General features: G+C 42.5%; 1 long non-coding RNA gene across 3 annotated transcripts; it reads left to right on the forward strand.

The window, feature by feature from the left end:
* The first annotated feature begins 6,090 nt into the window (after window positions 1-6,090).
* LOC120400078 lies at window positions 6,091-10,611 on the forward strand. 3 transcript variants are annotated; one of them, XR_005595520.1, is made up of 3 exons: window positions 6,091-6,124; window positions 9,299-9,384; window positions 10,481-10,611. It is a non-coding gene; the product is annotated as an uncharacterized LOC120400078 (long non-coding RNA). The 3 variants fall into 3 exon arrangements; XR_005595519.1 differs by lacking the exon at window positions 6,091-6,124 and adding an exon at window positions 6,631-6,672; XR_005595521.1 differs by lacking the exon at window positions 6,091-6,124 and adding an exon at window positions 9,139-9,180.
* The last annotated feature ends 79 nt before the right edge of the window (window positions 10,612-10,690 follow it).

Here is a 10,690-nt window from a genome sequence, read left to right on the forward strand (position 1 = left end):
AGTGCCAAGGCTTTATTTAGGAAAATAAATTAGAAAATGGAGAAAATAACTAATTAAAATCTAGCAACTTCTTTCAACATTTAAATAGTGTTCCAGTTCTTAAAAAGCACAACAAACATTCTTAAACAGCTTTGATGTTCAGAATCTAACATGCATGGAGAAAAGATCCATTTATATATTTTAATTGCCATTGCTTATGGACAGATAGTTTCAGCTTAAAAATTACAGTCATGTAGAGTACAATCCATTATTATAAAGGCTGTATCACACAGAATAACCCCTGGGAGGGATATTCCCCCCACCCCCACCCAACTACTTGATGCCCTGGGATCTTTGCAACTTGAAACCCATAGGCTGGGGTGAAAAAGGTACAGTTTCATGATCATGGAGTAGGTAGGAAGTGTGATGACCCTTTAACCAGGAGGTGATCTTGAGTTCTGCAAGGGAAATCCCATAGACTTTGGGCCTTTGTTCACTCCACCTCCCACATCCAATAGGGTTTGAAAGCATGAATACTAGCAGATCAGGACTAATGTGTCTGAATTCTGAAGTGAATTTTCAATTTAATCACATTTGCAACTCTTTCACATTTGTTTTCTACAAACATTCAAGCATTCCACCTTTTCTAGTACAAATACACATGAAAAACTAGTGTTTAGCTATTTGATCTTAAAATCTGAAAATTCACTCTGGATTAGTTACAGAGGTCATGAAGTATTGCTTTTCTACACTGATTGGATGATTTGTATCTAGCCAACACAGACAAGGTTAGAATATCGCAATCAAATTTACCAGGGACACTGTGTTACCTAATTACAGCACAAATTGCAAATTGCAAATTGAATTCAGTTGCAATTCAAATGATCCACAGAACATCAATTATGTGCTAAAGAAATTCACTAATAATTCTGAGTAATGACTAAATTCATGAATTTCACAGTCCATTCCCGGATAATTTACCAACACAAATCGGAAGATAATACTCACAGATAAGTTACTTAGTTCTATTCAGAGGAGAGGAGAATGGTTTCATGCTGAAAATTCACTGCAAACACTTAAAGTTGACGGGCAGATGGTTTGCTGTGACCCTTCCTTAGGGTCCTTAGCAACTGTCTTGCTGCTACTTTGTGCTTTTCCTGATTGTTTATTGTATCAAGGTGCTGTATCTTGTCTTAAGCTTCAATTGTAAGCTCTTTTGAGCAGGGACCATCTTTGTGTTATACCATCTCATACTATGTCAGTAAGAGACGGTCCCTATATAGATTGAAGATCTCACTATTGTGCAATCAGCTATACTTTACATGTACAGGATTTCTTGTGAATTTTGATTAACAATTGTTTTATTCAAATCCTCTTAGCTATCAGACATGTACTCTTTAAATGGAAATAGTTTGCACAGGGAAACTCTTGCCTTACAGAGTTCTGTAGGCTGAGCTCCTAACCATAACTAGGAAACAGTCATCACCATCTATTGCAGACATGAGAGTAATTTAGCTCTTTGGGATATGTCTACACAGGCTATTTCCTCCCATTGTTTAAAAAACAATTGTGTACTTCCAAATTGCTTCTACAGGACAGTCTAGTTTGGATGATCAATTATAGGAACACTGCTCCTAAACCCAAAGCGTGGCATTTAAAGATAAACATATTTTTATTTATAAGAAATGCAGAGATTTTTCATATGTTGGTATGATTTAGCATGAGGAGAGTGACCCATTTAGCTGTGACATCAGCCTAAAGCTCCTACAACTTGATAGCCCCACTTGATCTTATTAAGATTGCTCATGGCTTGTTACTCCAGCTATAAATCCAGAGGAAAACAAATATTATAGTTCTCCTTAGACCAGCACCTCTACATTCATTTCATGTTCAGTAAGCCTATTATTTAAAAGGATTATTCAATTTTTTTTTTTACTGTTACATGGAAATGTGGCACCACAGGGGTTTGACTTTTCAAATCTTCTTACAAAGATCCTTCCAAAATAGCCTTCTTTGGTCCTAAGTTTACATAGAACTTGTTCCATTATAAAGATAAAAAAAAATGGATTGTAGTTGTATTGCTAGCAATCAATTTAGCCCAATAGGATTTTACCTTCTAACCCTTGTGAAGTAAGGTTCTTCTTCTAACCCAGTGCTACCTAGCACAGGCATCTTGACATTTAAAAGAGAGGAGAAGCATCCTGCAAAATTTACACTTACAAAGATGTTCAAAATTGTGGTTCTATTTGACGGAACAGGTAAATAGAAATAGATCTAATAGATAAGGAATTGGTGGGAAAGCTCAGCTTTGTACAGAAAGTTATCAATGGCAATAAACAAACTTTGGAATGGAAAGGAAGCAGCTCAAGGTGGGGGTAGAGAACAAGTTCAATAGTGCGACAGAATTTTTAAAAAGGGAGGGGAAAATCTCTCTCATTTTTTTAATAAAAGATTTTCTTAGTGTTGGTGATTTATTGCTTATCATTCTGCTCTTGGCAGTGTGCCAAAACAGGTTTACCAAGGGACAACTCAGCCTGTCTGTTAACAGAAGATGATGGGATCCAAAGTGACAAGCAGCCTTACATAACAAGAAGCAGCTGGGAGCTATGTCTGCTGTCTGAGCCACAGCAACGGGTGATTCACGTCTCCTCTGTAAGTCTCCAGCATGGAGGTGGGAGGGTCCCAGAGCTCAGGCTGCAGCCCTAGCCCAAATGGCTACACCAGTTACACAGCCCCTTCGCCTGAACCAGCTAAAATGGGCCAGCTGTGGGTTTTTAACTGCAGTGTAGACATACCCTAAGAGAACAGTTCAGTACAGTTAACAGGTATATAATGGCACCTATATTCTTGAAAGCAATGTTTTGTCTTTTTGTAAAAGGGAGGCAAGAAGCGGGGACAAGACACTACTTTCTGTTCATACATTTAGCAAGACCCAATCCCTGCCCTGAGAAGCTTACAACCTAAAAAGACAAGTGAGAAATTCAGGGTGGAAAAGAGGGACAAAATATGCACAGTTATATATATATATATATATATATTACCTGTCCTTCTCACTTAGCCATTAGTAATTGGCTAATTACTTGTAGGCATCACAGTAGAGGTAGGTCTGAGGGAGAGATTTGAAGAAGGAGAAGGTGATTTTATTAAGCACTTCAGGGAGGGTCTTCCATGCCATTCATTGCTAATGGAACAGCACATTGGGATAGTAGGTAGAGTTTATGAATGGCGCTGAGGAAGATATTCATAAGATTAGTTGGTGATACCCTGCTAGGGCTTGTGGTGTTTGGCCATTACCTAAGCTGTAGTATCCATTTCACCTAATTACTGTTCCACTTTTATAATAACTCCTACCCTATCAAGTTAGTCAACCGCCCTCCCTTCAAAACTCAGTAGTCTTTCTCTACCTCACCAGCAGTTAATCAAAAACATTGGCTGGGGAGGAGAGGATACTGGGCTGGATGGACCTTTGGTCTGACCCAGTATGGCCATTCTTATGTTCTTAAAGACACAACATTTGGTCCAGATTTAAGACAGTCCAAAGATTAGGGATGTTTGGATCCCAGGTTTTGTTTCTCTGGCCTTAATGAGCTTTAACGGTTATATATTAGGTTTAGTAAAGCTTTTGATACTGTCTCACACGACCTTCTCATAAAAAAACTAGGGAAATGCAACCTAGAAGGAGCCACTATAGGGTGGGTACAAAACTGGTTAGAAAACTGTTCCCAGAGAGTAGTTATCAGCAGTTCACAGTCATGCTGGAAGGACATAACGAGTAGGGTCCCACAGGGATCAGTTCTAGGTCCAGTTCTGTTCAATATCTTCATCAATGATTTAGATAATGGCATAGAGAGTACACTTATAAAGTCTGCGGATAATACAAAGCTGGGAGGGGTTGCCAAGTGCTTTGGAGGATAGGATTAAAATTCAAAATGATCTGGACAAACTGGAGAAATGGTCTGAAGTAAATAGGATGAAATTCAATAAGGACAAATGCAACGTACTCCATTTAGGAAGGAACAATCAGTTGCACACATACAAAATGGGAAATGACTGCCTAGGAAGGTGTACTGCGGAAAGGGATCTGGGAGTCATAGTAGACCACAAGCTAAATATGAGTCAACAGTATAATGCTGTTGCAAAAAAGCAAACATCATTCTGGGATGTATTAGTAGGAGTGTTGTAAGCAAGACACGAGAAGTAATTCTTCTGCTCTGCTCTGTGCTGATTAGGCCTCTGCTGGAGTATTGTGTCCAGTTCTAGGCACTACATTTCAGGAAGGATGTGGACAAATTGGAGAGAGTCCAGAGAAGAGCAACAAAAATGATTAAAGGTCTAGAAAACATGACCTATGAGGGGAGATTGAAAAAATTGGGTTTGTAGAGGCTGGAGAAGATAAGGCTGAGAGGGGACATGATAACAGTTTTCAAGTACATAGAAGGTTGTTGCAAGAAGGAGGGAGAAAAAGTGTTCTTGTTAACCTCTGAGGATAGGACAAGAAGCAATGGGCTTAAACTGCAGCAAGGGAGGTTTAGGTTGGACATTAGGAAAAACTTCCTAACTGTCAGGGTGGTTAAGCACTGGGATAAATTGCCTAGGGAGGTTGTGGAACATCCATCATAGGAGATTTTTAAGAGCAGGTTGGACAAACACCTGTCAGGAATGGACTAGATAATACTTAGTCCTGCCATGAGTGCAGGGGACTGGACTAGAACTAGATGACCTCTTGAGGTCCCTTCCAGTCCTATGAGTCTATAGCAGGCCTATTTACTCATAATGGGCCTTTAAGGTTATAAATTAGAACAGCATTAGAACTGCATCGTGATGCTCAAATCCTGGGCTGACATCCTGGCATAGCAGTACATTTTGGAAACACTACATATTGTTTCAGGGAAAGATTGAAATATGCTTTTATTTAAACACATTCTTGGTATAAAATGAATCCTACATAGCTTTAAAATTATTCCACTTGCACATTCTTGCTGGGCTATTCAAAAGAGCATATTCAGTCACCCAACTCCTCAGTTCCCCTGACAATTCCAGCTGGTAGTCAGTATTTCTAGTGACTTTGTTTTCTAAATACATCTTACAATAATAAATATTTAAATTCTTTGTTTTGAAGTCTGCCAGCCACTGCCCAAGTTAATTGACACTTCACCCTGGATTAATACATAGCGCTACTGCTATACTTTATACTCTTATGAAACTCTACAAGCTATAGCTATGTGTTTCTGACGCCTTTCAATGCATAAGAAAGTCTTGTCTTGTTTTTCAATTATCTATTTATATTATGCATTTGATCAACATTTATATTTGTATGTATTGCAATTATGGATGAAGTAGGTTTTCTATATACATCACCTGTACAGTAACATTACACAAAAAACAAAAAAATTGAAATAAAACATATATCCCTGAATCTGCTACTGAATTAACTCTGCAAAGCATTTGAGGATATAACTTGTATGAGAGAGTCTATACCAGTGGTTCTCAAACTTTAGCAACCTGAGGGCCCCCATTTTGATTTAAAGGTTTTCAGGGACCCCCAAGCTCCCCCGTTCAGCCCTTGCCCCACCCCCTTCCCAGAGGCCATGCCCCTGGCCCGCTCCTTCTCCGAGGCCCTGCCTCCACTCAGTCCATCCCCGCTCCCTCCATCGCTCTCTCTCCCGCACCCTCAGTCACTTTCACCAGGCTGGGGCAGGGGGTTGGGTGCAGGAGGGGGGTGCAGGCTCTGGGAGGGAGTTTGGGTGCAGGAAGGGGTGATGGGGTGTGGGCTCTGGGAGGGAGTTTAGGTGCAGGGTGCGGGCTGTGGGCTGGGGTATGGGGTTGCGGTGTGGGAGAGGGTGAGGGGTGAAGGCTCCTGCTGGGCGGTGCTTACCTCAGGCAGTGCTGACCTCGGGCAGCTCCTGTAAGCGACTGGCACAACCCTCTGGCAGCGGCTCCTTAATGGGCAGGTTAGGGGGATCTCCACATGCGGCCCCTGCCCAAAGGCATCACCCCTGCAGCTCCCATTGGCTGCAGTTCCTGGCCAATAGGAGCTGTGGAGTCAGCACTCGGGATGGGGGTAGTGCGCGGAGACCCCCTGCCCTCCCCCAGGGGCTGCAGGAATGTTCCGGCCACTTCTGGGAGCGGCACAGAGCCAGGACAGGTAGAGAGGCTACCCTAGTCCTGCTGGACTTTTAGCACCTAAAATCTCCCAATTTGGCTTCAATAGCCTCCGGGAGATCGCGCCTGATTTCAAGAGATGCTGGGAGGGATGGGGAGGAGTTGATCAGCAGGGCCTGCAGACTCCCTGGAGTACCCACGGGGACCCCAGTTTGAGAAATGCTGCTCTATACAAAATAAAAGTTGCATCATAATAGTTCAGATTGGTAGTAGCTAAATAAGGTATAAGATAAGAATGGCCATACTGGGTCAGACCAATGGTCCATCTAGCCCAGTATCCTGTCTTCAGACCGTGGCCAGAGCCAGGTGCTTCAGTGGGAATGAACAGAACAGACAAATATTGAGTGATCCATCCCCTATCATTCACTCCCAATCATTGCTTGTCAGTATGGCTCTACTACGTAATCATTTTGAATTGCATACATTTTAGTAGTTTCATAGTACCCTCCTGCTGAAATGCTAGCGTCATTTCTCATATTTTAGGGTGTCCAAGCATATAACTGGATAGAGGGAGGAAGAAAGATGTTTCAGGTGGGTCCTATTTATCTGAGAAAGTCATATGAAGTAGCAAAGTGGACTCTCTAGAACCCACCCCATTTCCCCCTTTTGATAAAATGCATCTCCTGGAACTCTGGTGAAGGTGCAGGAAAGCTCCTTTCATCTTCAACCCATTCCTCCCCTTGCAAGGCTGCTCAGGGACTAGCTACTCCCTGACTCTAAGGGTATGGCTACACTTGCAGCTGTACAGCACTGCCGCGGCAGCGCTTTGAAGTGCGAGTGTGGTCGCGGCGCCAGCGCTGGGAGAGAGCTCTCCCAGCGCTGCAGGTACTCCACCTCCCCGAGGGGATTAGCTCCCAGCACTGGGGCAGTATTTACACTGGCGCTTTGCAGCGCTGTAACTTGCTGCGCTCAGGGGGGTGTTTTTTCACCCCCCGAGCGAGAAAGTTGCAGCGCTGTAAAGCACCAGTGTAGCCAAGGCCTTAGGTTCTCTGTGCTTCAGTTTACTCAGTGATAAATCATGAATAACCATTTGCTTAACTCACTGGGACACTGAGATTCCATTCTTACGTAAAGCATATTGAGATCCTCTGCGGGAGAGAGTATATATAAGAACAAAATACTGTTAATTTATCTTATGGGCCAGAAAACTAACTAAAACCTTGCAACACCACTGAATTCCTCTCTCTCCAGAACACATTTTCACACTTAAGCTACCAGGCCTTCATTAACCTGAGTCTGCAAGTGCTGTATATTATTAACCTTGGTTAGTCCTTGAGATCCTACTAGGACATGTGAGCTTGGGGTAGAGAACAGCTGTAGCTTAAATACTGGAAGAGATTGTTTCTTTTTCCTGCTGCTAGTTTACAATATTCTTGACTTTATGTACATGGTCAAGGCTAGACAAGAGGTGGCTCAGGCTGCAACCAATAAAGCCAGTGAAGATTTCTACAGAGAGAAAGAATTGGGCTGTGCTTGGAACCAGAGCCAGATAAAAGTGAAGGGAGGAAAGGAAGCAGTCTCTAGGACTTACCTTGCATCACTGGGAGAAGTAGCTGCTATCCCAAGATATCTTTGTATCATTTTTTTTCTTTACACCATTCCAACTGGCAATGCTGCTGTTCAGCTGCAGGGTGTCCTTAGGAGTGAGCTGGTGGGAAACATACCTCTTTTGTGAAACAAAGTAGAGGGGGTAGAGTGAGTGAGCTAGCCCTAGTCCCAACTACAATGGGTTATACAAATTTCTATTGCAAGCCGCAAATTGTTATATTTATGGGTTTGAGCTAGTTGAATAGTTTGAAAAATACTAAGCCTGGCAAGGTTTGGGCAATTCACAGCATAGGGCATGAGAATGTCACAAAAGTAGCACTGGAGTCCGACAAGTAGCTGGGGATCACCCCTATGGAGTTGCACCTGGACAGTGTGTAATCAATCAGCTGATTAATGCAGATCCTACATTTAATGCATCTGTTTATGACTATCAATTTTTTTTTTAGCATCTGCATTCACTCTTTTATAAATAAAAGTGCTGTGTAGAAAGTGTTTTTAAATTGGGTTGCTGTTTGGGACAGCTCTAGTGGCAACAGTCATTTTAGGAGAAAAAATGAACAAACAACCCAGCCTGTGAACTCTTGTCTTTGCCTTCCAACCACCACAGCAACAGCCGTAATCATTCGCTAGCAATCCTTTTCTGAAGTGGCTGGTGTGTGAGGAGCTTTGCAAACCACTCCTTGTTTTTAAAGGCTTTTAATAGGTTGCTGTAATGAGTTTCTTCCCTAAACTCTACCCATGACACAATCCCTGCCTTAACTCTGGTCATCCTTGCTGCATTCCCTATGTGCATCTAGAATTCACACTTGCATCAGAAAATGAAGCTAAGACTTGTACTAATGTCTCTTTGACTATAGTATAGTGATTGGATGGATTCTCTCTGCTCAGCTGGTATCATGATTGCCTGAAATGCAAACTGACCCCCACTATTAATCCCATTCTCTATTCTGTATGCAATTCAGACAGTGGCATTGTGTGTAACTTAATAAATATGTAAGCAAAAGTTCAGCTGGAGCAGGCTGCTAGCTGGAGGAGGAGGAAGGGGAGTGCTCTGAGAGTGAGGGGCCAATCTCTGATCCCTTGTTAAGTCATGCCTCTGAGCAGAGTTCCTCTGGGTGTGGCCACTGACTCCATAGGTGCCTTTAAGGAGCAGTGGGCGCTGTCAGGAACTCTCTACTGGGTGCCCCCTTCTCCTTCCCTGATTTTTAACCTTTGGTCCTCACTCTGGTTCCTGTATTTTCATTTGTTGTCCCCAGTATTTACTTGTGGCCTGGGTTCAGCAGCTCCTACCCCTGTGTTGAGGGACTAGGCCTTTAAGTTTGGGTGGGCCAGGCCCATCATCTTCCAGTAACCACAACAGGACAATAAGGCTGCTGCCCCTGGCCCTTAAGACTTTTCCTGGTTTGTGTTTTACTTGTGAACACAGCAAATCTAGCCAAAGAGAGAGATCCTCTAGCTGTCTTTTTGCTCAGAAGATGTGATCTTCAGCAGGTAGACAGCACGTGCTACATTGCAAATTCAAGATTCAAGCATGCCCCTCCTTCCTAACTTTGGAAGCACAAGTGATATTCACTCTTCAGACCTTTAAGGCTTCTCCTTATTTTTTCAGCAAGCATGTGTGCGCCCCAGCCATCCCAGTCACATTTTTGACCAAGAAGCAAGGATGTTACAGATCTCTCCAGTATGTGGAACAAGGTAATATGTAAGAGAGGCAGAGGAACAATTGAGTATGAGTCATGACTGAATATAGGATAAGCCCCACAATAGTGAGGTGAGTAAGTCATACAAGGTGGGTGGGATTTTTGAAAGTACAGTGATGGCCTACCTCTTCCCCTCACTGAAATTTTTCCATGGACTTCAGTGAAAGCAGCACTCAGAATTGACCTACCTCTTTTTTATATGCTGTTCTGCTCCTTTATTTAACTTTTGCTCCTTCATTTTTGAGCTGAAGTGGCTTATGCAGAGTGGCTCCACAATCAGGCATTAAGGATTCAATCCCCTCTTGCGCTGCCCATGCTGGCTACTTAGGACCCAGCTCAGGTCTGGATGTGATTCTTGGGGCTTCTCTGCACACAGAAATTGTACTGCTTTAACAATACTGGCACCAGTGGTGCAAGTGGAATCCATTTCTTACTGGTACAGGATGGGGAAGCAGCTAACGGGGGGCAAGTGACCTCCTCATATGACGCTCCCCAACCCGAGGCCTCTACGCCCTCCACAGCCCCTTAAGAGCTTTGTGTTTTCCATCTACACTTTTGATTTCCCAGGCTTTCGTGTATTGCTCACTCAGTACCAGATTTTCAGGAGCTCCGTAGTCTGGGTTCTGAGCCGTTTTGAAAAACCTGGCCATAAGTGTCACAAGATGAGCTGCTGGGTGCTCAGCTCTTCAGAAAATATGGAACCGTTTGTTTACTGTGGTTCAAATTTTTAATGGGTGGCTGAATATAAAATGAAACCTCTCACAAAGTGCCTGGGACCCATATTAGTTATTAGAACCAAACAAGTTAAAAGCCTTTAATTAATAAGAGCATGTAGATGGAATGTTTCATTTTATTTAAGAAAGTCCTGCAGGAAAACACAAGAGCAACATTTCTTATCTTCCAATTTCAGTTCTGTCTTAAAAATGATAGCATAGTTGTAGAATATTGGCAGATCTAAGCAGGCTTGACATAACAGCAGCATTCAATGTGATTGAAAAGGTTCTCTCGTACAGTGTCATCAACAGTTGTAATACTATAAAGATGGTTGTATTTGGATTGATGTTTTTCTGGTTTTTACATGTGCTTTGCAGTGTCAAAGGCCCTTTGCTGGATGGAATCTTCAACAGAGTCATTTCCATACAACTGATGAACAATTTACAGGCTCACGTTCTTTTTGATGTGTTAATATGTTAATTTCCAGAGTCAACGAATGGAAAAAGAGAACAGTTTTTGGTTTTTGACAGTTAATTTTGTGTTCTCTCTTTTAACCACCACCCTATAATATAAAACCTTGCTCACAC

This window comes from Mauremys reevesii, linkage group 3, assembly GCF_016161935.1.
Source record: "Mauremys reevesii isolate NIE-2019 linkage group 3, ASM1616193v1, whole genome shotgun sequence".
Classification (NCBI taxonomy): Eukaryota; Metazoa; Chordata; order Testudines; family Geoemydidae; genus Mauremys; species Mauremys reevesii.